We start from the raw sequence: 6,406 nt of genomic DNA on the forward strand, positions 1-6,406 counted from the left end.
GCCCCATATAGATCTATACACTCTAGTCACGCTCCCTATCTAAGAGATTCTGGTTACGGGTCCTCCACACGTGTATCTCTGTGGAGTGTTCACCGAGGACGTGTCTCAAATTTATAGGAATAACAAATTTACTAGTAATAATACAGAGAGATCCTGTTACAAACGATGATCCTCCACACGCCCATTATTTCTCTTTATAGTCTCTATTAGTTTGCTGGTTAACCACACACAACCCACTAACTTCTATAAAATATAATGTGCTATTTTATGGATTAGCATATTTTTTACATTTTTCCTAAAGTAAATAGAGTGAGATTTTATAAAAGGGTTTAGTTACTTTCATAGCATTATACTTATTAATGAAGTTAATGTCCTATCAGATCCGTTCTACTAATGACCTTCCACCAAACAAGAAAACGGTTGGTGAGAGTGGACACATTCAACTACCATTTTATAGGCAGCTTCCTTATACCCCTCTACAGTTCGGATTCGTGAATGAGACATACTAGCGATCCTATTGACTTATTCTTACACACACACACATACACACACACACACACATATATATATATATATATATATATAACAATTAATCATATTTATATTATAAGGTGTATTTTAAACAATTTTAAAATACTAGGTATTTGACATTAAGTATTAAAATTAATTAATATCTAAATTAATCATTTACACATTTAAAAATTAATTATATTAATCAATTAAATAATTAATCAACTCAAAAATTTATCTCCTAATTTATACGCTTTTATTTAATTATCAAATATGTAGTAAATTTGGATCTAATAGATATAAAACAGATAATTACCAAATAACAATCATACAAAACAGGTTAGGCAGATAAACTCGAGATAATCGAATTTTTCAGATCTCACATCATGAGTATCAATTCTCACATCGTTAGATGCAAAGAAACAAAACAATTTTTTTTTGTTTTTTTAATTGACTAATGTAAAATTAGATGAAAGACAACCATAAGTTTTGATACCATTGTTGGAAAACTTAGGTTACAACAACAATGCATAAAGCGGAAAAACATTTAACAATTAAATGATTATGGCACGTGCAACCTAAATGGATCTATCTCTTTCACATAAAGGAAACATACTGTGAACTATCAAACTACAAAACCCTAATCAAAATATGAATTCATAAAGGAAGATTACATACCTCTTGATTTGTTATTGTAAGCAAATCTAAAATTCTTCTTCAAAGCTTTGGGAAGCACGCACTAGAAATCTCCTGCCTTTGATGGTTCACACCTCACCCTAGTAACTAGGAGACTTGAAGAGAAATGAGAGAGAAGATCAAATTTATGGCCTTGGCTCTTAGAAAAACAATGGTCGAAAATTGTAGCTTGTAGGGTCTATTTATACTTGAATTATGAAACCTAGATAACCTAAATTTAAATACACTAATATTAATTCAAATTGGTAATTAACTAGCTACCTATTTATCTGCAAGGAATATTCTAGATGTCCTTCCGAGCATATTGCTTCATGGGTGCTGGGGTGGCAGGGGTAGTTGGAGGATGAACAACTACAGTTTGCTTCTACTTTGAGGGTTCCTGAGACGATTTCCCCTTTCTTTTGTTCCAGAATTTCTTCTTGCCACCACTTTCTTTCTATTGCACGGGGGCGACTGTCATGAATCCTTGACAAACCGCATGATTCACGAGGGTTTGTGCCAGACACTTAATGATGTCGAAAGTAAGTGGGTTTGCAGCTATTACATTCCCTTGGATATAAGTAGAGAGTCCCCAGATGTATCTTTGTACTTTCTTTTCGGGGTGACCATCCAGGGGCACAGAGTAGCCAAGTCACTAAATCTGGTAGTGTATGCAGCAATATCGGAGTCTTTCTTCGTTAGACCCCAAAGCTCCTACTCTAGCTTTTGCACCTCGCCCCTCGGGCAATATTCTGCTAGCATTAGTTCCTTCATGTCAACCCAATTCATTGCATTCACTATTGGGAGGGTCAATGACTTGATTTGGCTGTTCCACCAAGAGAAGGCTCTGTCTATGTAAGTTCATGCTGTAAATTTCACATTGCTAATTTCAGGGCACACACAGATTTCAAATACCGATTCAATTTTCTCGAACCAGCGTGTAAAAGCAATGACACCTCCGGTGCCATCAAAGGATATGGGTTTAATGTTCGTGAACTCCTTATAGGAACGCTCTCTCCGGTGTCCATGACTATTTCCGTGGTTAGAAGGATGGGCACCACTGTTGGAATAGTGTCCAAGATCATTAACTATTGGTCATATTTCTAATAATAGCATGGTCCTTTTGGGTTGCCCTCAAGACCCAAATTGAGTATAATAAATAAAGGAGAAATTGTTTTATTAATTATTATGGTTAATAATTAATTAGAAACTAATTGAAAATATATTTTGGAAATATATTATGGGAATTAATTATCAGTTTAATTAATTAAAGGGTTGAATGTTCATTAATCGAAAGTTGGTTAATCAGGAATGTTCCAGAACCTTATGGAATTAGGGTTGGATGAAAATCACTCCATCCCACATGGGAAAGGAGTGAAATTTCGTGGTTATGACTCCATCTCACATGGGAAGGAGTACTAAACCTAAGGAGGCATCCAAAGCTAAAAATAGGGCCTTAGGGATTTCATTCCTCCTTGCTCCTTGGCTTGAAATATTCGCCAACCCTTCTTCTTCTCCTTCTTAGGGACGATTTCTAACCCCTTTGGGTTTGATGAAATTGACCCTTCTCCTAGTTATTTTATTCCACTCTTTGGTGTCATTGGGTGTGATACCATTAGAGGGATTCTGGTTTGGGTCCTTTCATTCAAGCAACTTCATGGAGGTTCAAGATCTCAACCATGGAGATCAAGGGCTACGTAAGAGGTATGTTTTCTTACTTATGTTTTATGTTTTCTAGGGTTGATATAATTAGCATGAAGCCATAGATCCATAGGATGCATGTACACTTAGGTATATCGTTGTTTCGATTTTTGCGCTGCCTAGTTTTAGAGTGTATTTGATCTGTAGAAAACCCAACAACCACTACCCACCCCACTGGTGCCACATGTATTGATTTGCATCATGGTTGTTGCCACAACGAAGGTTACTGCTTCTTGGAACACATCAGGGTCATATTGAGGAAGTGGTGGCGATGGTGGATTTGTCGTTGGGTTGTTTTTCTTTCTGTTGGACTTCTTTGGAGGCATCTTTCTCTATAATGATTTAAGAGAAAATGATGATAAGTGCTCTGTAGTGGTCATGAGTCAGGAGACATTGACAAGATATATCTTAACCTAACTATTGTAGTGTTTTATTAAGCGATTTACAGTGGAAGTCTACTAATATAAGTAAACAATCGCCATTTCATTTCATGAAATTTATAGCAACAGTTGAATTGAATTCGTATAGTGTGATTCGTGCCTGATCTCCCTATAATCACATAGTGTACACAAATTATATATAACTAAGACAAAACAAGTCTTCAAATAAGTGATCCTACTCTAAGTCCACAACTAAACAAGGAACAGGAAGTAAGGCTAAATCACCTACTCTAGGTCTATAAAATCTTAATTATATATAACTCATACATATACACTTAACAATTATAGATCTATAAGCAAGGGTCCTTTGTCTTCTTGATAGATTCTAGTATTAACTTTTATGTTTGGTTCTAGTGTTCCTTTGTATATAGTTGGTAAGTTTGAGACTTGTTGCAACATCATAATCAATCCCAAACAAATGTTGGTCGTATCCCAAATAAATATAGTTGATCACGCTATATTTATCATAGATATGATTACATAACTATCTAGGTTTAACCGTAGTGTCCAACTCGTCCAAATACTTTTAGGTAGTTTCTTACCGTGACACTTTTTCTGGTATGTATGCATGTTCGTATACTTCTTATAAAATACTTATATTTTAAAAGTATACTTTTAGTAAGAGCACTTCGACCCCATTGTATTTATAGTTGTATATTTTACAAGGTTTCATACACTTAGTTCACTATAAACAATGCTCTGATACAAATCTGTCACACCCCAAACCGAGACAGCGGAAACGTTTGGGGGCGGAGGACATCATGTACAGTATCACAACAATGGAATAATAGTAACCAAAGTAACAACAACCATTGCATTGATAATATAGTGTTTACATTGTATTTGCAACATTGTTTATATAACATCAAAATGTATAGTATACCTATCTACTGGTTCCCTGTGAATACAAGTGATTCTGAAAGTGTATCAACATTTGCGTTAGTGAGTTCATAAGTATGTTTTTATGTTGGAAAACTTGTAATTATTCCTTGAAAAGCTTTAGTATGTTCCTCCAGAAAATCCAATATTTTCTTTAGTAAATGTAACGTATTCTTAGGCGTTAAGACCAAAATGTATGTTTGTTACCGTACTCTATACTAGTACTCTGTAGTCTTATTAATGAATAAAACCATATCATGAATGTTTCCCTAAACTGTATGTCGTACTAGTGTACTCTGTATTAGGGAAGTAGTGTAACGCAGTAGTGTTTATATGAAAAACTTTGTATGAATGTCTGGATCCCACCAGCTGTAATGTAAAATAGTTTAGTGTAGTTTCATTATTTAAAATAAAACCATTGTATTAGTGTTAATCTTGTAAACAATGTTTTAGTTAATACTATTGTGAGTTTCATATAACCATGCCAAAATGACTAGTAGCATCTATGACATTCTTTAGGCATCGAAATGTTATGACATTTGTCACCCCAGGCCTATCGGCCTAGCTATTGCAAGCAGCTCAGGTGTAGGATTGTCAGTCGCATATAGATCTATACGCAAATTTAGGCTCTCCCTCTAGGAGACTCTGGTTATAATTTATAGGACTTAACCCTGTACCACTACTAGAATAAGACCCTTTTATGACGCACGTTCCACGACACTCAGTGATTTATGTTATGCAAATGAGAGTGACCTTAAACTGGTGTCCTGTCTTCAAAAAAATTAAGCATTTAGGTCACGCATTATTATGTGCCCTTAAATTAGTGTCTTAATGAAAAAAATCAAAAACACGGAGGGAGCTTTCTATTAAACGTGCGTCCTATATAATCGTCGCCTTTTAATTTTAATGAGATGCGCGCTTGTTTCAAAAATTGAGGTACGTATCTGCTAAAGTATCAAGGGATTTTCAAACAAAGATCAAAACACTCACTGATCATCACTCAATACACTCTCTACAATTGACTGTCGAATCGCCTTGCAGACGATGTCCCCTCCGACGACGTTAGGTTACTTCTCTTCCGGCTGACTTCACCTCGCCGACGAGCTTCGGTTCTCCTGCCATCGTTGGAGAGTGTTCAATTTTACTTGCCCTAGGCACGATTAAGGTATTGGAGAAGTCGCTTGAGCTTGGTGTTCCAACTAAAATGATTCAGGTAAAGTCAACTTCCCCGTTTGGCCAGAGAACCAGGTAACAGAAGAGCAAGAGAAGAAGAAGGACAACACAAGGGGAAGAAGCGCCTGGTATCCATGAAATCGATGATAAATTGAACACATTAAAAAGTTTCTCACATTCTGAAGCTTCTCAAGTTGAACACAAGGTAACATTTCAAGAAAACTGATGCTCTTAGTTGGGTTTTCTCCTCTTGTATATGCTTGCACTTAGTTGGGTTTTCTCCTCTGATTGTCGATTATAGTTGCTCATTTCATGGTTTCGTCTTGTGAAACTACCATGGTAGGTGAAAGAACTCAATGTCTATAAAGTTCTTCTCCTTGGCGAACACGCTCCACATCTCTTTCATGTTCATCATTGAGTTCTTTTAGCTGATTTAGGGTTTATTCTTTACAACAACATGAAAAAAGTACAATGTTACTATTATGATTTTTTGGAAAATGGATGTTCTTTATTTTTATGAGCTCAAAGACTTACTTATTCATATCTTTTTGTACTTCTACACTTGTTTCAACAAGAGCACAATGCAAAATAGGAAGTTAAGGATTACCTACAACCTTCTCTATTTCTCTAGAAGTCATGCCTAAAATAGAAAAGAGAATAAAATAGAAATGAGAATAAAAGACAGTCGAAATAATACTCAAATACTTCAAAATGTTATACCTTTTCATTGATCATCGAGTTTTATCCATGCAAGATCAAATAAAAAGAAAGGATGTAGGAACACAGAATCATTTCAACAATCTCTAATTCATTTAAGCTCTTCTCACTTACTAAAGCTTTGGTTCTCCTATTTGTGTAGCTTCTAGTAAGAAAGATGTTCTAGCTACTACAGCCTCAAAGGGTGATAAAGCAACAGTTTCTGCTATAAATTATACTGATATTCCACATACTCAGATAAGAAAAGGTATCTATCTATCTATCTATCTATCTATTTTTAAGGGTACATCAGTTTTTGATTTTTCATTTCT

This window comes from Lactuca serriola, chromosome 8, assembly GCF_051521515.1.
Source record: "Lactuca serriola cultivar US96UC23 chromosome 8, Lser_US96UC23_V15, whole genome shotgun sequence".
In the NCBI taxonomy this organism is placed as follows: domain Eukaryota; kingdom Viridiplantae; phylum Streptophyta; class Magnoliopsida; order Asterales; family Asteraceae; genus Lactuca; species Lactuca serriola.